This window comes from Podarcis filfolensis (genome assembly GCF_964270895.1).
Source record: "Podarcis filfolensis genome assembly, chromosome: 10".
Lineage (NCBI taxonomy): Eukaryota > Metazoa > Chordata > Lepidosauria > Squamata > Lacertidae > Podarcis > Podarcis filfolensis.
Genome location: NC_139612.1, coordinates 41,676,848 through 41,696,812, shown reverse-complemented (window position 1 = coordinate 41,696,812; position 19,965 = coordinate 41,676,848). Strand labels below are relative to the sequence as shown.

Sequence of the window (19,965 nt, the reverse complement as noted above, 5' to 3'; positions counted from 1 at the left end):
CTCTGCTTCTCCCCCCACAACAGCAGCGAACGGTGTTTCCCACAAACAGGGAAACACTCAGTTAAGTTCTGCTTTGGCAGTGGTCTGGCGCTCCAATCATAGCAATTGCTGGCCAAACACAAGCACTTTTACTTTGCAGAGTCACATCCCAAAGGCATGGAGGGAAACAAACAGCCACTAGTGTTTCCCAGTGCTATGGCAATGGCACCCACCTAAGAGGTGCCAGAACTGAGTTCCTGTGAGTTCCAGTTGAAAAAGCCCTGGTGTTTCCCTGTAACCTCAAAGGGAGATGTATGCACTCAGTCACAGCAGTCTCTGTCAGTGGGTGAGAGGCTGAGAAATTAGCACTGTCAGAGTACTGAGGTAGCACCATGTCCAAACACTGGCATTACTACCTGGCCAGGGTCACAGCAAGGTTGGGGCTGTGTGGTTGCACCAGCAGAACCAGCCTTGTCCAGGTAAGCATCAGTGATGCCAGTGTCAGTAAGATGGCTCTTCTGAAGCCCCACCACATGCATTGTTATTGCCACTTCCTTGCTTCTCTCACTGCCTCACAAATATGGTATATTCAGTTTCAGGGACTTGGTGCTATAACCACTGACTTTTGCTTGTTACTTTCTTTTTGTGTCTCTCCTTGCTCTCTACAGGTCACTTACTGGTACAGAATCCATCCCATACCCTGCTTCATTCTGGCCAGGAGGGAAGTGCATCCCATGACCAGCAGCTGTGACAAGGATGTTTATGGCTATTCACCTGTGGGATTGTTAACATGCTAGGCTCCTGTACCATCACAGGAGGTGAACCACGGTGCTGGTGCCAAAAAGGACTCTGTACACACTACTTTGATGTATTTTGAGCTACTTTCCAAAGAGAAGGAGTCTTGCTGCAGTAACTGGTTGTCAACCCCACCCATGTACTTTTCCCTTTCTAGATCACCATCCCAGATGCTGTTCAGTAAATGCTATGTGGCTATAAAGGACACGTGTGTAGTTTCTATGCTGTTAGGGAGTAGTAGGTAAGGATTCCATGCACACACACAACTAGGATCTGGCCTCAGAATGAGACTGTGGGGGTGTGACATTTATTTGTTTTTATTTTATTGCCAGGCGTTCCAAAGGTAAATGGAGCCATATTCTTCCTGGAGGGATCTGAACTCCTATCTCCTGCTTCACAACTAGAGATGGTCAAATCTAATTCTTGGATCCAGCACAAATTCAATTCCTGGAATAGCCAGGCTACCTTCCTGATGAGGTAATGGCCCTCTGAATATGGGGCATTAAAGTAACAAAGAAAGTGGCTCTGTGCCAGAAAACAAATGGGTGGGCCTTTTTCCCTCAACTCCCTGATAGTTACAAAGTCGAGAGTTCTGTGTGTAAGCAAGAAACTGGAAGCAAGGCAGCAGGTTCGGAAGGCAGTCAGAGCCATGCCTGATTTCTGCAGGAATTGAAAGCTGTGGCTATGGAAGAAGCAAGACCCTCTTGGGGTATTAATGCTGTGAACCCCTCCATCATAAGCTCAGGTTGTGTATATGTATAAATAAACCATCTATCATAAAGATACCACTGTCTCTCTTGTCCAACATCATGAAGGAAACTGAATGCTGGGTAAGCGCCTGGAACCCCTGGAATCTCACACCGCTCAGAGATTGGGGTGGTGTATGACACTGGTGTCAGTAGTAGGGTTCATGTTTCCTCAGAGAAGACCTGTGAGCAAGGTGTGCCCAAGTCATGATGGAGGGAGGAATAGCAACACTCCTTGAACAGCTTGAGAGAATGGAGCAACAGTGGAGCAAGCAGCTTGACCAAATGAAGAAGTGACAAAGTCAGCAGCAGAGCCAGTGGCTTGATAAAATAGACCAGCTGCAAGCAGAGTGGGTGAGACGCCTCCTTGGAGGTGAGAGCCCTGGCTGATGTTCTCCACTACATGGGAGCCTGCTGTAGAAGAATGGGTGCAGGAGGAAAGGCCAGTGAAGGAGGAAAGTGCTCCACAGGAGAGTGAACTGCAAGATGGAGGTGAAGAGATGCTGCTTATGGATCTCTTCATTCCATGTGTGCCAGCAGTGATGCAGGAGGTGTGCATGCATGAGCAAGAAGAAAGAGTGCCTGAAGAGATGCCAGAAGAAGAAGTGCAACAGAAGGAATTGGGAGGTGTGTGTGAACAATGCAGACGGCTCAGCAAGCGCCTGAGGAATGGCAGTAGAGAAAAATGTGTGGGAAAGTTGGAGACGTGTGTGCATGCACCAGAGTAGCATCTGGTGCCTACTGAATTGGACGAGATAAAACCGTCCAATGACATTGTCCCTTGGGTGCCCCAGAACCAGTCCTTATAATGGGTGCAGCCCTTATGTAGGCCCCAGCAGTGAGGGTCACCCAGGTTCCAATGAATTTTGGGAGCAAGAGCCACTTGAAGGGTTGCCTGCCTTTGGGCCCATGAAGTATTTGAGAGATGTTGGGAGTAAGCAGTGAGGGGAACTCCTGGCTGCCAACTTGACTGAACTGGGCCAACTGATTCTGAAGGTGGTGCTTCCAGATAAGGACTTGTGGCAGAACTTTGATTTGCAGTTTGGGACAGGGGATGAAGTGGACTTACCCAGAGGCAGCAAGAGGAAAAATAGATGGAGGGGACCCCCAGTGTGTCAGTGGGAAATCTGATCATGCAGTTGTGTCTTAAGGCCCAGTATGCGACCACAGAGACTGTTTTGGGACTGGAGTTTGAGTTTGGAGCCTCTGATCTACAACCAAGGGGAAGACCAAAGACAAATTGAAGAGTTCCACCTGTGATTTGAGCCCCAAAGCAGCTGTCAATCTACTTGAAATGAGAACTTTCTGAAACTCCAAGGCAAAGAACCATGCAAGCAACTGCAAGGGGTGGGGGCTTGTGCTTTTTGGGACTGTTTGCTTATTTGCTGCAGGGATCCTTCCTGCAAGGTTTGGCATTATGTCTGTGTGTGTGTTTTGAAATGCTGTCAAGTTGTGCTTTTTACATGCTTGTGTTTGATAGGAACTTTTATATCATTTTAGGAATCATTCTGATAACTTTGTGAAAGGTGCTTTGTGCTGCAGTGGGACAAGGGAAAGCATGAGCAAGGCCCTTGGGTAATGTAGCTGTGGTACTGAGGCTTGCATCCTAGCTTAAACATGCTAGAAATTCATCATCATTTAGCATGCCAAGGGTGGGGGACTGGGTAAGCTGCAGAACTGTTACTTGGAGCACCTCAGCTCTGCTTCCCTTTTATCACCTGAATCTTGATTGCAGCATCTGGGCTTAATGAGGCATGTGATCCTCATTTGTCCTGAGCCTACTCCAGCTGAGAAATCACCTGGAATCGCCTCCTCCCAGAGCTAACAAACCCCACCTGGCCAGCTAGAGTGCTGGGCTGTGGGCCCTTGATTGCTTCAGCCTCCTAGAGCATACCTTCCACAGGTCCCTACACCTCAGAGCCCACCGTGTTTGTGGAGATGGGGGGCCCTCTGGTGATGGGTCCTGCTCATTTGGTTCCTCTGCACTGACCCCCATCCCTTCGCCATCCTCTGTCACCCTGTGAGTACTTTATATGCCCCCATCCTTTCTTTCTCCATCCCCACCTTGCCCCGCTGTGTACTAGTTGTGGCTGCATCCTCATCCCCATTGTCCTGCCGGGTCATGACAGGTAAGCACCTGGAACCCCTGGAATCCTGCAATGCTCGGAGATTGGGGTACCATGCAACAATATGTTTTTACCTTCTCTCCTGGGCTGAGAACACCTAGCATAGAGTGGCTGGTCTACCAGTATGGTGGCAGTGTATCCCTGGTCTAGGAGCAAGGTAAGTATTGCACTGCTCTCTTAAGCGTCTTGCCTTCATGCTATATTATGTTGTACAAGGACCACCTCTCTTCAAACGAACTAACCCAGACCCTGCAACCATCATCTGAGTGCTTCCTCCTAGAGTGCGGGTCTATTAGAATGGGCCTTTTCTGTGGTGTATCCCCATTTGTGGAATGCTCTCCCCAGGGAGGCTCGCTGGGCATCTTTATTTACTTATATTTAGGTACCAGGCAAAAATGTTTCTCTGTAACCAGGCCTTTGGCTAATTAACATTCTATGGCTTTTTTAATGTGCTTGTAGGAGGGGGGTGTTAATGATTTCTTTCTTCTTTTATTATATATTTTGTCTTTTCATTTTGTATTTTGCATTTTTATGTTGTGAACTGCTCTGTGATCTTCAGATGAAGGGCAGTATATAAATTCAGTTAATTATAATAATAATACAGTGGTAAAGGTAAAGGTAAAGGGACCCCTGACAGTTAAGTCCAGTCGCAAACAACTCGGCGGTTGCGGCGCTCACCTCGCTTTACTGGCTGAGGGAGCCGACATTTGTCTGCAGACAGTTTTTCCAGGTCATGTGGCCAGGATGACTAAGCCACTTCTGGTGAAACCAGAGTGGCGCACAGAAACACCGTTTACCTTCCTGCCGGAACGGTACCTATTTATCTACTTGCACTTTGACGTGCTTTTGAACTGCTAGGTTGGCAAGAGCTGGGACCGAGCAACGGGAGCTTTTAGCAGATGACTAAAACGCTTCTTAAGGAGCACTTGACAATCCTTCCCCCAATCAATATTAATTAAAAAGGCACTTTTGGTTCATCGCCTTAGTGGATTTGTTGTTGATTGGTGGAGAAATAATAAATAAAACAAGCAAAGTATACAGCCTCTCTTATGACACCTTAGCCTACAGTAAGGGAGAGATTTTGGCTGGACTGTGAAATGCTAAAATAAAAGGCTAGGCAACAATGAGAAAGAGGATGGGGGAATCAAAATTATTCCTTGGTTGGATGCTTAGGTGATGGAGATGGTAAAAGGTATTTTTTCCTATGGATTGAAAGAAGATTTGAATTAAACTTAAGTTGTGCCTCACTGGGAAGTTTCCAGGCAGCAGATCTTGCAAAGCAAGAGGGTGGAATTCACTCAGCCTATACTAAAGCCAAGCCTTCACTTCCTTCCCCTAGGCAATTTCCTAGAGAGAATGGCAAGAGTATCTGTTTGTCTAGTAGTCTAGTGCAAGAGAGCTGCTTGCATTAGAGCTAGATAATTCTGCCACACTTGTGTGAACTTGCTTTGGTGATGCTTGTGGTGGAGCAGCTATATTAGACAGAAACATAGGAGGAAGAGCTGTAGCTCAGTGGCAGAGCACTTGCCTTGCATGCAGAAGATTACAGGTTCAATCACCCTCATCTTCAGGTATGACTGGAGAGACTCATTTTTGTTACAAGACTTTAAAGAAAGAATCTACTAGTGAAAAGACACCATTTTATGTTGATTTTTTATTCTAGAGTTTTGTTCGACATCTCAGTTCACTGTAAATCTTCCTCTTATAATTTGTAACAAAGACACTTACAAAAATGTGCCTAGTGATTAAGTTAATGACCACATCAGGCATAAATGTCATAGCTTTATACCTTCTATACAAAACAGCACAGTTATTATTAAAATTATTATGCAAAAACTTTTTGATTTCTGAAAAGTAAAGCCATAGGCAGTTGTCACAGTTGAGCCATGGGGAGTTGCCAAAGAGCATGCCAGAACCACCAAACAAACCAAGAACTGGAGGCAATGAAAAGAACACTAGCAACAATTGCCCTGGCAAAATCCAAGCCAGCACAGGAAGATTTTATAACCCTTCCTGGTGAGTAAAGCCAATGACCAGCTTGGATGTGTGGAGCCAATTCAGTATTCAGGAATATTTTATTGAATAGGAAAATAGTTTAGTGCATAGAACAATAGATTCTCAGTTCTATCTACAACAGTTCCTCACAGATATTTCATGCTTAAATTAATGCTAAAATCAAGTAAAATTAAATGCTGGGTTTATCCTACATCAGACTACAGCATTCAGTTCATTTCCTAATGTTAAGCACTGAGAGTTGTAGGAACAGTCCTGATCTAACAACTGAAGAGGACAGCAAAATATTTGGGTTGCAGGATTGGAACAAGTGAAGCTGTGTTCATTCTAATTGTCTTAAGCTGCTGGAACAGCAGCACCATACCTCTTTAAGATACATTTTTTGTGAACTGAACAAAATGCCTGTCTTCAAAAGAAGCAAATCTTCTGCACCTCCAGAATATATTTGGATTAGCATACGTATTTGAAAAGTATAGCATTGTATATGTTGCAAATTGTCCATTATGATGACAGTTCCATTTACATGGAATATAAGGAAACTAGGTCATTGACTGATATGTCTGCCATATGTCTGTCAAACTGGCAGGTGCAGATTATTTTTTACTCATAGGGAATACAGCCAAAGATAAATTTGTTGGTCATTGATTTGATTTAACAGCAGCACACATTTTTGATTGAGTTCTAACAACTGCCAAAAAGGCCAGGTTTGTGAGAATCAAGAGAACTAGATAGTGGATTCCTGGATGTTAACAAATACAAAATAGTGAATTTAATTATTTACTTTATAAGGTATCTTATTGCCTCAGAAACTGTCATTCACCTAATGATTACACATTCATTTTAATAGCAGAATCTTTAAACAAAATCTTTGAAATTGAAACAACCCTGCTTTATATCTTATATCTTCCAGTGAATGAACAGTTATCTGAAACACTTGTTAACTGGGAAATTTTTTGTAACTAAGGAAATAAAATGTTGGGCTCTGGGAGTTCTGTTGCTTTTTCACATACTATAATTAGGAATGCTTACAATATTGTACCAATTCAATTTTGTTCCTGGATTTGGGGTTTCAGCATTACCTGATCTTGTTAGAACAGCAATGATAAGTGAGATATCATCCATTCATCTGTTTCTTTATTTCTGGACTTTGTTCAGACAGTTGAGTATGCACTGGTTGGCATAGTTTGCCTCACCACTTACTGATGTGCATTGCTAAATAACAGCATAAAAAGGAATCGTAATGGGATTGTGTGATTGCATCATGATTCCTTTTTGCTTTGTGGTTTAATCAATGCATCTATGAACTCCTGCACATCAGCATGGCGAAGGGCACATACACATGAACTGAAAACTACACCCAACCGCAGTTGTGCAATTAATTAAAAAAAAATCCAAGTTAAACTAGAAAGCAACCAGGATGGAATGGAGGGCAGATTCGTACCAGAGAAAAATGGTTGCATATACAATGTACATTTAAAGCACATTGCTTCCACCAAAGAATCCTGGGAATTGTCATTTACTCCACACAGAGCTACAGTTCCCAGAACTGTTTACAATTTAGAGTTCCCAGGATTATTTGGGGGTGGGTGAGAGTGGGCTTTAAATGTATGGTGTATATGCAGCCAACAATCCCTGGCAAGTCTTAGGGACATTGCCAGTATCTGCCAGATACACATTCTTATGCTTGCTGAATGAAACCTCAATTGCTTAGTATTAAAGAGTTGGGTCTCACTAACTTGCTCGCTGTGGTACCAAATTGTCACAGTACTTCCCACATAACTTGGAAAGGTGTTGTTTTGCATGCATATATAGTACAAAACACAGCGATTCCAACAGAAATCTGAAAATAGCATATTTATAAACCCATTGAAATGGAAGGTGTGAATATCCCCAAATGGATAAAAGTATTTCCATATGATTCAGAAAGCTGAAATTGCACTTGTAACCAAGAGAACCTGATTATTAGACGTTTCTGAAAGAATGCATTTGCATATGTCCCTACACAGATAGTTAATGCTAGCTAAGAAATGGAAATTTGGTACATGCACACACAAAACGAAACAAAACAACTTGATTACGTGAAAAGTCTGAAAAGGAGTCCCTCCCAATTGAACTCAAAGCCCAGCGTGTAACTTATCATAGAAAGTAATGCTCCAGCACAGAACAAAAAAACACACATGAGACAAAATGTTGGGTTGTGGGATTGCTGGCAACAAACAGGAATGTGGAGCTGTGCCTGACTGCAGAAAATAGTGTTACACGTAGCCCCAATCTCTGAGCGGTGTGAGCTTCTAGAGGTTCTAGGCACTTACCCAGGGATTGGTTTCCTTGAAACAAGGGACAGCAGAGACTATGATGTCTTTATGATATAGGGTTTATTTACCATATATCCAACCTGAGCCTATGACGGAGCAACTGACAGTATTAACACCCCCAAGAAGATCTTGCTTCTCCCTTAGCCACAGCATTGGATTCTTGCAGAAATCAAGCATGTCTACCCCGCAGCCCACTTCTAGCCTTTAGCTCTCACAACCTCAGCTCTGGATTCTGTTTTTCTAATTACCAGCTAGTTGACAGAGGGGGCCCCACCCATTTGCCCTCTGGTGCAGAGCCACTTCATTTGTTACCTTACCTTAGGGCATTAGCAATAAGCTGGCCAACTATTCCAAGAATGAGATTCTCGCCAAGGTTTAATAGAAAGCCCCCCCCCCCCCACTCTCACACACTATATTCCAAAAAAGCCCATACCAAATTTAGACTCACTAAGAAGTGGATTTTTCCACTGAAGATATCTATCTTCAGGATTCCATAAGCTGTCAGGGGCTCAGTTAGATCATTTTTTCTGCCACCATCATATCTACTGTTATTTACTTATTTGCAATTGTCCTCAACATTCCATGATTCCTGGAGAGTAAGGATCATATTCAATTCCTACCAAGGTTTCTTCTCTTTTTTGGGGGTGTTTGTGTGTGTGTGTGTGTGTGTGTCTTTTAAATTTAGAATTCTACAGAACAGATAGAAAATGCAACTTTATATGTGGTTTGCTTTGGGAACTTACAGTTGTACAAGAGTTCTGAGCTTTGGAACTCAGATGAGCAGAATCCTGCTTACCTAGCTCCACACCTTAGCTGTCTGGCACTGTAGAGCACTTGGTACATCCGAACTAGGAACTAGTTAGCAGGAAGCTGCTCAGCTAGCTCTGGCAATGAGTGGAAGCAGTATTTCAATGGAACTGGCTGGGGAATTGGGGTGAAGGAATATGTGCTTTACATCAGGAATGTCCAACTGTTAAATAAATCACAGACTGTACCAAATGAAAGAAAATGGTTGGCTTAATTTCTATGGAAAGTAACAATCAATATAAGGAAGCACTAAAATAAATTTCAGCTCTCTCTCACTATGCTGATTTCCCCTCAATCTTCAGCAGGGTATAATCATTGCCTGCTGATTCCTTCAGGGTAGAATACATAGTGCCCTTTTCAGTTGCTCAGTAGCTGCTTGAATGTGTGGGTGGTATACTCTTAAAGACTTCCAAACTTTCAGTTTACCTAGCAGTTAGAAATTCTACTGTAAAGTCAAGAATTCACAGTGTACACTTTGAAGTTTATATGGATATTATGGCTTGCCAATATAGTAGTCCATTTTAATCAATTTAAGGGAGAGTACCATGGCTTTCATTCTACTTCAGCATGTTTGCCAGATTTCAGACAAAGGATATGCTGGAAATAATGGAATCTGAAAACAGAGGTTACTTTTGTGCTTATCTCTCCTGCTGATTGGCTTCTGCATGAGGAGATGCTGCTGTTGGCAGAAACAGCAGATGAGCAAGTAATTCAACAAATGTAATTATCATAATAAATGCAGTAGCTAGCAATTTAACAGGGAAATAAGCTAGTAAGGGTTATCCTAAAATAAATGTAATTTTGTCTCGTATTTCTCTATGAAACAGGTAGCCCACGTTCTTTGCCTTGTAAAGTACATAAATTAGATCACGTACCACACAGAGAAAATTTCCTTAAAAATGCTTTAAAACTTTTATCATTGAGCAACATAAATGACAACCAATTTTCTCACTTATACCAACAAAAAAGATACTCCAACCAGTGATGTCTTATGACTGTTTTTCAGGATGGTTCACACAGTAAATTATTTAAGTCATGCAATATGATATTCATTTTAGAATCCCACCCCCCTAAACCCCCGCTACCGCTAGCATTCCATCTCCACTGTAGGATATTGTTGGACCAGTAAAGTGGTCTGTGTATTCTAGGTGAGTTCTAATCAGGGATGAAAAGTAATATATATATATATATATATATATATATATATATATATATATATATATAATTGATGCAGAAGTAGTATTGGGTTACTATGGTTGATCAGAGATAAAATTTTGCTTGCTAATTCATCTTGTGCTATGATTTTTTAAATACCTTCAAAATGCTGTCCAGTAATACTTTTAGTTGCGGGGGGGGGGGGGGGCAGGAATCCACTTAGCACACATAGCTCTTTGCTGTTCTTCAGGCTACTGGCTGTGCTTTGCTATATACCTGCTTTTGTTGTTCTGCTTGGCTATTATGTCATTTTATTACTTGGCTTTTATTTATATTGATGGTTATAAAAAGGTTTATTGTGTGCCACCAGAGTCAATGAATTATTTAGAAAAATGGCTATTAAAGGTTTAAGTAAATAGTGAAACTAGTTTCCTACTAAATATAAAAAAAATGCTACAGCACTAGGGAGTTCAGCATTGTTTTTCCACCACATCATCTCCTGAGAGCCTTGTTTAAGCACATACGAGCCATGCTGATAAGGTGTGTCAAAGGTCCCATCAAATTCCAACTGTTGGCGATGTGAAAGTAGCTTGGCTGTTTGGGGATACACTCAAATCATGCTTCTTCTTTTCAAGGGAGTATGTAAAAGCACTCAGTTGTCAGTACTTTTATAGGAAATGAGGTGTGCCCCTTTGGTTACTTAGAATGCAGTCTTAATCCCCCAATACTGATGGTAGGGCTGTGTGTTAGGGTGGTGAATGTTGGCACTGGTGGAGAGGGGGCAGGCTCCACTGTGGTAGAAATCTCAAGTATCAACATTCTTCCCCAAATGGTGGCCAACAGTCAGCACTGAAATCGGGTGTTTGGTGGTAGGTGTGTACTGCCATAGCCACATTAAATCCACTAGGGCAGCAGCACCAGACTGGAACTGATGTAGCAAAAAATAGGGGGGGGGGGGGGAATCTCCCTATCCTGACTGGCAGGAGCTGGCAAGGCTTCAAGTGTAGCAGTGAATCCACCTCTCTACATCTTCCTGGTTTGGATTGCTCTGCTTCCGAGCATCATTAATATGATTCAGCCATGGTTGAAACCCATTTTGCACAGAAAGGCTGCTGTGTGGAAGCCATTTAGAACTGTATCTGCATGGAGACTGCTCTATATGGCAAACTTGTTTTCTGCAGTACAGCCCTACAGATTGTTTCCATAGGATCACAAAACATTTTTATCATTTTGAAAAAACAGTGGTGGCAGCTGATCAATATGGTAAACCATATTATGGTATCATATTTCTGAAATACCAAAATTGAAGCTTTTGCCTTTTGCCTTATCTCTGTGTGTCTAATAATAGCAGATAATAAGCTTCAAAAAAAAGTATCATGAAGTATAATCTTATTATCAACTCAAGGTTTATGATGCCCTAACATGATTATTTCTTTTTTTAAACCTCTAATATGCTAATACTTTAACTGAATATTACTCTTTAATTATTTGCTAAGCTATGCACAGAGCTATTTATTATTTATGTTGCCATAGTAATAGAAATATTTTAATTACATTTTAAAGGAAGGAGACACATTTCTTTTTCTAAAAACGTGCAGACTTTATAATGAATTTCATTTTAGTTTTTAGTTTTTTTAATTATGTCATTTTCTTAGAAGAAAAAATGATGCATTCCTTGCGATCATGAGAACACTGTTGTAAAAAGCGCACAAGGGAGATTCTCAGGCAAAGGGCAACCACAAATATCTGGTAGGAAAGCACCACAGCCAGGAAGCCTACCCTGCGTGGTAGCAAATATATGGAACTTCTTCCTTGCAATGGCTAAGCAAAGTAAATCCCTGCCTAGCAGTCTATGACACCACAATCCCCTCATGTTTTACAGTCACACATCAAGCTGCCTAGATATGCCTATCAAGCCTTCACATACATTCTATTCAGAGCTGGAAACTGAACGGAAAGGTTCTGCATGATCAACCGCCACCCCTCCTTAGTCAACACAAGGCAATGTTTGTTGGCAACGTTTCCATACCGTATAGTTGTGAGCATCACAGGGCTCATGCAATGGCTCCATGTCTCTGCTTCCTGCTATCCATGTGAGTGGGCAGTATCTTGGCTTAAAAAACAACAACCCACCTACACTATTCTGACATTACACGTTAATGCTGTTATCAGCTTAGTATTTCATTTGCTTTACTTTGTAATTATAAATAGGGATAGTTTTGCCAAAGTTGCTATCATCTAATGCAAGTTTACATGGATTTTGACCTGTGATGAGGAATGTATCTCACGAGGCATATCTGGATGTTTCCCAGCAACTTGATAAACTTCCTGTGCTTGTTGCTTTCCTGAGACTGCAGACTGGTGTGCTGTGCATGACTGGTGGTCCACGTTCAGTCAGCATAATAGATCAGAAAACTTGCATAGCCCTGATACCTATTATTCATTCACAATTTAAATAAAGATTAAATCTTATTATTACCCCTAAACTGAAAATCCAATAATAGGGAAATTGTTTTTCCCTAAAACAAATTAAGGCACAAATCCTTTCCTTCCAGATTGGAAAGTTGGTCCAGGTGGCTGCTGATATTGCAAAGGTTGTGGGTTCAATCCCCGTATGAGCCCGCTGCATATTCCTGCATTGCAGGGGGTTGGACTAGATGACCCTTGGAGTCCCTTCCAACTCTACAATTCTACAATTCTATGTGCATGAATAGTGCCTCAATTGGATGCACTCAAAATGGTCACCACCTGTATAGCATTTGACTACTAATGTGTCTATACTATATAACTCAAAGAAAAACAGAGGGTCAGAGTAGAGTTAGGTGGCCTTTGACTTTATGTAGCCATACATCACACATACTTCTGTGGAAAAGATGCTTAATAGCCTATTGCATATAATAATTGGGCAGAGGGGAACTCAGCAGCCTGTCAGATGCAGTTATGTACAAACAGATGCAAGAGCAGATCACACACTTGCACCAGCATATGAAAAACACACTCTTATATTGCATCTCCCTCTCTCTTTTACACACATGCACAGATGTAGCAGCTCCCTCCCCCCATCTACTGTCTTCCACTGCTAGAGCCTGGTGACGAAATTGCTATTTTTATTTTGGGGAGCGGGTTGCACCACAGAGGTTTCCGTCTGCCAAACAGACATGGGTGACAGTACTTGCCCTTAGTTAAATGACAGATTAAAATAGGAACTTAAAACCTTATAACAATTAATTTCCATTACGTCAACAGAAAGCATGCCCTGGCAATACCCTTGAATTTCTGCCATAATTTAAATTTCCCAAATGAAAAGGTGTAGATATGATTTGGTGCTGTAGAGATAGAGGGGGGATTGCAGATGTGGAATGACTGCTCTTCACCACCAAAAATTTAAACTGCTATGACTTTGCCAGTCTTTATTAGACTTTTTTGGAATGAAGTCAGAATATGCCAGCATTCATTAGTTTTTTTTTTGGAACTAGGTCCAAATATACCCCTTACTAGATAGATTCCTTGTTTCAAATATCATATTGATATGACAAATTGTCTTGATTTTATGAAGAACAGAATTCTCATGCATTAGGAAGATAAAATGCTGGAAAAGCCACCCTCCCTAACTTTAAAGCTCTTAGAGCCAGTGTGGTATAGTGGTTAAGAGCAGTAGATACGTAATCTGGGGAACCGGGTTCGCGTCTCCGCTCCTCCACATGCAGCTGCTGGGTGACCTTGGGCTAGTCACATTTCTCTGAAGTCTCTCAGCCCCACTCACCTCACAGAGTGTTTGTTGTGGGGGAGGAAGGGAAAGGAGAATGTTAGCCGCTTTGAGACTCCTTCGGGTAGTGATAAAGCGGGATATCAAATCCAAATTCTTCCCCGTCCCCCTCCTCCCCCCTCCTCCTCCTCTTCTTCTTATGGCTCGATAATTCAGCATCCCATTCTTCTCCAGCTCTGCTGCCCCCCCCCCCATTACATGCACAGGTTCTTTGCAGTAGAAGAAATGCTTATGCTGCTTATTCTTATTTTACTTCTAGCCATTTAATAATAGTTGTTTGTGTTTGTTGAGAAGCATAAAAGACTGATCAAAATATTCAGATGACTTGACTGAAAACTGCATTATGTTTCTCACACATATTTTTAAAATAAAAAAGCAGATGTGGAATGTATTCCCTAAATATGCACATAGAAATGATAGGATAACAAACTGAGCTGTAACATGCTGCTCATAACTATATGTAAGAGTTTAAGCAAATGTGCCTCTTCTTAATTTTAATAAGAACAAAATAGTGAGTGTTCCCCTTGTAGTTTTGTTTTCCTTTTCAGCCACCCATTTAAACTTGGCAATGTCAATATTCACTTTGCTTAGCAGAAAACTGATAAGAGCAAGAGAGCAGGATGCAATCATGTCCCCAGTGCTGTTTGGTATCTATATTAAGCCATTGGGAGTGGTAATTAGGAGATTTGGAACATGGTGCTACAAGTATGCTATTGATACCCAGTTCTATTTCTCTGTTACATCTGAGTGTTGTGGATGAAGGTTATGTGGGAAGGTGGTTCAAGAACTGGGTTATTTGGTTGTTCTAGATGGGATTACAGTCCCCCAATGGAGCAGATACATATCTGTGATGCTTTTTTGTTCTCATTTGTTCCTGGAGGCTACAGTAGGTAAGAGTGTCTTTTACCATCTTCTGCTGATATGTCAACTATGACCATTTCTGGACAAGGCTTCTCCCTTCTCCCTTCTCCCTTCTCTCTTCTCCCTTCTCCCCCTTACTTATGCGTGATTCTACATTCTTTATTGCATATAGTATACTTGCAAAGGAGTTGGGAGTGGTGTTTAATTTCTAGGAAGAGCAGAGAATGTCAAAACTGGCAAGGGCAGCGATGGCACAAGGTCAGCAGGACTTCTGCAAGTACCTTATCCAAGCCAGAACCAAGTCTCCGCAGCAATGTATTAATCCAAGTTTTTAGCCAGTAGAGAAAACAGCAAGTCATTCACATCAACAGGCTTCATCAGACATCCGTTGTTGCAATAGGACAGATTGAGCAGTAAAACAATAAAACAATAAACTAAAAGCAAAGAGAAGTGATGAGGTGATAAAGCAGCTGGTAAGACGTTAGAACTGTGAGTTTAAAACCAAGAAGTGGCTAAAAACTACTTAAAAGCTTAACTGAAAGCAGGAGAGTCTGACTAGGCTGCTGTCTCCATTGCCATCTTGGCTCCTCAAATTCATTCATTTTGTTCATTCAAGTACCTTATCCACATTCTCAGGTCTCAAAAGCTGGAACCGATCCCACAAAACCAGACTAGATGGTGCAGTTTAATTTGCTGCCTCAGTGTGTCCTCAAATAGTTGTCCACTAGCATTATTTGGAGGGTTTAATCTCCTCAGTGAATGAAGTTGCAGCAGCTATCAGAAGCCTGCTGTGACAGGTTTGCTAGGCATTTTGATAATAAAATTGCTTGCCTCTGCAGTGACTTGGATGCCATTGACAGTCAGACACCAAATGTAACACTCTCTGCAATGAGGTTTGCTCAAAACGTCGAGAGGTACAGCTGAGAGGTACAAAATTATGTACCACTTTATTCTGAAAGCAATAAAAGGCATGTGCTATGTCATTGTCCTCCCCAAAATGTGACAAACTGAAAAAGAGATTTGAAACGACAAGCATATCAGCACATATTACTTTACAAGCTGCATGACCCTCTCAGACTGGGAAGACCAACTGTTTATAACATACAATATTTCCTGGTTGTCACACTAGAATTGTATATTTTTGTTCCTAAATTCCCCACTTCCCTGCCAGATACAGATAGCCGCTAGAACTGAATGGGAAACAAATAAATGAATGTAAGATCCCTAGTGATTTCTAGGCCACCTGCCAGAACACCAGCAGCCACATAAAAAGATTTTGAAGGCTAGACTTCCAGACACATTGTACTGGGCCTGTAGATCTGTTTCCACATTGAGTCAATCTTATCAGAAGAACACTGCTCCGAAATTTGGCAAGAAGGCAAGCCAGACCTTGAAGTCATCCTTTATGCCCTTGGTAACCCTAAAATGGTGGTGAGAAAATGTACAAATGATTCCTTCCAGGCCTTCATCTTCTTCTTTTGAAAATCTGGTTGTCTGAACTTGCACATGTATCTTGAAATGTGCTCTTTTTAAACAAAGTTTCATTTAGTATATATCTGGTTGTTTCAGCAACTTTAAAAATATGTTTCCAGAGGATTAAAAAGAACAATTGTCAAATGATAGAAACCTTGTACCCCTCTTCTGTGGCATACGTAGCAATCCTGTGGATGTTTGTTCAATTAAACTTATGCCAGGAAAGTCTCTTCTGCCTTGTTCTTTGATGTCCTGGGGCTTGTAGCATTGCAGGCTCAAGGAACATTTTGCTATATTGGCGGTTTACCTGCTTATGTGAACAAAATGAGGTAACAACTATGAAGAAGTTTAGAAATTATATAACTTATAATGTTGTTGTTGTTTTATTTTTACCCTGTCCATCTGACTGGGCTTCCCCAACCACTCTGGTGGCTTCCAACAAAAAATAAAAACACAGTAACACACCAAACATAAAAAACTTCCCTCAACAGGCCTGCCTTCAGATGTCTTCGAAAAGTCAGGTAGTTGTTTATTTCCTTGACATCTGGTGGGAGGGCGTTCCATAGGGTGGGTGCCACCACCAAGAAGGCCCTCTGCCTGGTTCCCTGTAACCTCACTTCTCGCAGTGAGGTAACTGTCAGAAGGCCCTTGGAGCTGGATCTCAGTGTCTGGGTTGAATGATGGGGGTGGAGATGCTCCTTCAGATAATTTTTCACACAACCCTTTTATTATTACAAAACGATATAAGTTTATTGTTCTAGCCAAACCTACAGCAACAGTACCAATAGAATAATAAAGGTCACAAATCCATAATATGAACCAACATCCACGATGTGAGAGGTTTCAGGAGATACCAACAAACTTAAATCCAGCTTGATTTCAAATTAAACCTCTGAATTACCACAACAATTTATAGCACTTTAATTCCTTTTTCCTGAAATATTTTGTTGCAGTCAGTGCATAGAGGGCTGCTCTCTGTGTTACAAAGCTATTATTGTCACTCCCAAAAAACATACCTTCCCTGAACCTGCTTTTGGAAAATTGCCTTGGTATCATAATCAGATTTATGCACATGACTTTACTTACTCCCAATTTTAATACCTAGCTATAGATAGCACTGTCAACCTGTCTGTTATCATGCAATCTTAAACTGCAAAATGTATTTATCATAAGAGCCTTAACAGGGGTATTGTGCAGACAAGTTAACTTTTCTCTCTCCCTCTCCTATATGTGTATTTGATGGTGGTGGGCTTGTATTTCTGTTCCATTATCTCAGAGTCGAAGTAGAGTGTCATGGTCACTTGGTGTTGCATAGGTGCTGGTGTGCAGAGTTTTTCCTGTATTTTGTTCTAGAGATTATGAGACACTACAAAATAGATAAGAGAGCTCATCTTGTCCAGTTCTGATGGAAAAAAGAGTATGCAAATCTTTAAGCTGCAGAAAATACTTCCTTTGGGGAAAAGAATGATTTAAGTTGTCTTAAAGCTGGAATTCTCATAATAGCATGTTTATTTTAAAAATAAAATAAAAGGCAAATTATGTTTAGTGGGCCTTACAAGCTAGTGTGTTTAGGACTGCAGCCTATGTTAACGAGCAGTGAAAATACTTTTGTCAATTTAGAAAATGCATATATATAAAGCAAGCTTTATTCTCTGAGTTTGCCACATTGCACTTCCAAATTTAGCTATTAAGTTACATTCCTTCACATTGGCTCATCTCTGCTTCCGGGTGAGTGCTTTCAGGAACCATATAGACTGAGTGCCCCAGGCCTTGGTGTAGCCTTAGTAATATGCTTGCTTATATCAACAGTCCAACAGGAATTCTTTTCAGGCATGGTTCAGTGATCCTCTGTAAAATAAAATCTGGGGGATGGCTAGCCAAAGAGTATGACTAATTCGGGCAGAGGGCAGACAGAAACAAAGGATCCCTTGCACACTTGAATATATTAGGTGTCAGCATACACGTTCTGGTGATGTTTCTCATAAGAACTGAAAAGATGGGAAGATTCTTGAGTAGAAGCAGGAACTCATTCTGTTTGAGAGGTTGCTCTACGTCAGCAACCATATGAGCCCCCCATGTACAGTTTTGTGATTAGTAATTGGCAAATCTCTTTCCGTTTCTTATTTTTCCAGTCTTTCAGTTCTCCACATTTCCTCATCAGTTTATGAATTTTTAAAAAATTCATCTCTCCTAATATACACATTTGTGTGCAATTTTGCCTTATATACATGTTTGCAACACAATTTCCCCCTAATATAATGCATATTTGTATGTTATTTTCACCAATATATGCATTTTTATGCACACTTCACCTGAGTGTAAGTATTTTTGTTCACTGGAGAACCGCATTGCAAAATTCAGAATGGTTTGTATTTTGAAGTATGGCAATGTTTCGATTTGCATATTGTTTCTGTTTGTTTGTTTGCATTTGACCATTCAAGCTGTAATACCATTTTACTTCACAGTGCCATTTTGGTAGCATTAGACAACTTTATTCTGAGCCCAGAATAGGACTAGTTGTTTTTGCTAATTTCCCTTAGTAACTGAAATGTAGTGCCTCTTATCCATAGCGTGCTCTGACTCTGGGCAAATTTGTTTAAAGTATTATTGCTTTCCCAGAGCTTTGAGGTGTATTGTTTTTAAATAAGTTACTTCTAAACTTAGAGTTCCCTCCCAGTTTTGAAGGAGTTCTTCCTACTGTGCCTCGAATAGTGGGCTTGATCAGCAGCAATTAGCATGTGATCTTGCCTCTGCCTTGAAAAGCTTCACCCACTGATTTCTGTAGTAGGACGATTGCTATTTATCTGGAGTGGACGGCTGAGCAGTGAAGTGGTTGGGTTTGCAAATTAGAGCAAATTATTCAGAAAAGGGAAAACTGAAGCACACTGTAAAGAGCTCCAAAAGGATCTGTCAGAACAAGTGAATGGGCAAAAAATGGCAAATGGGTGTAAAGTGAAGTGATGCATATTTATTTTGAAAAATCTGCTTTGTATATATGTTGGAGTAATGTGTGTTGAGTGTCTGAAGTGCATAACCACAGACATGTACTGCAGAAAGGAGTCTGCAACACATTTACTGAGAAATCTGCATATTGTGCATATTGCACACAGAATGTGCAAAAATAGTTGAGCATGCACATCCCTCAAGGCCCATTGGAAATTATCTAGAATGTCCCGAGAATGTATACAATCCTGTTGAGGTTTGCATATTCTTTAAGGCATGTTGGAACATATGTATATTGACTTAAAAATGTGCACAATTTCTTGCTCACGGACAGACCCTATGCACATTCTCCATGAAGTATGATGAGTGTACACAGTGGTAGTTTTTTAAAAAAAACACATTAGTTGCTCAATTACATCCATAACATATACATTGGATCTGAACTTATAACAGCTACAAAAGGTAGCTCAATGAGAATGTCAACCCAATATGTTGCAGCTGTGAAAAATGCAAAGTCCATGCTAGAGATTTTTTTTGGGGGGGGGGATATGTTTGTATTGTAAAACACTTATATAAATCCATAATCTTGGAATACAATGTACAGTCCCAGGCATCTCAAAAAGAAAATAGAATTAGAAAAGCTATGAAAAGAACAACCACAATGATTGGGGTGTGGAGCACATTCCCCATGAAGGAAGTCTAAAGGGTTTTTTGGGATAGGCTATTTAAAAAAATGATTATTAATACTGTATGGTAATGATTGACACTTATGAATGGTGTGGAGAGACACTTTCTCTCCCTCCCTCCAACTAGAATGTGCATACCACAGTACTAGAACCCAATAAAACTGATCATCAGTAGGTTCAGAACAGAAAAAGGGACTAATTTTTCATACAATTCACAGTTATTTTAATACTTAGCATTTTTATGATTGTTGAGATCATATCCCATACATAATCTTTGCAACACTTCTGTAAGGCAAGCCA

General features: G+C 41.0%; 1 protein-coding gene across 8 annotated transcripts in view; it reads left to right on the top strand.

The window, feature by feature from the left end:
• ANKS1B (ankyrin repeat and sterile alpha motif domain containing 1B) overlaps positions 1-19,965 on the top strand; it is a 330,248-nt gene that overhangs the window by 73,889 nt on the left and 236,394 nt on the right. The gene's annotated exons all lie outside the window — the stretch shown is intronic.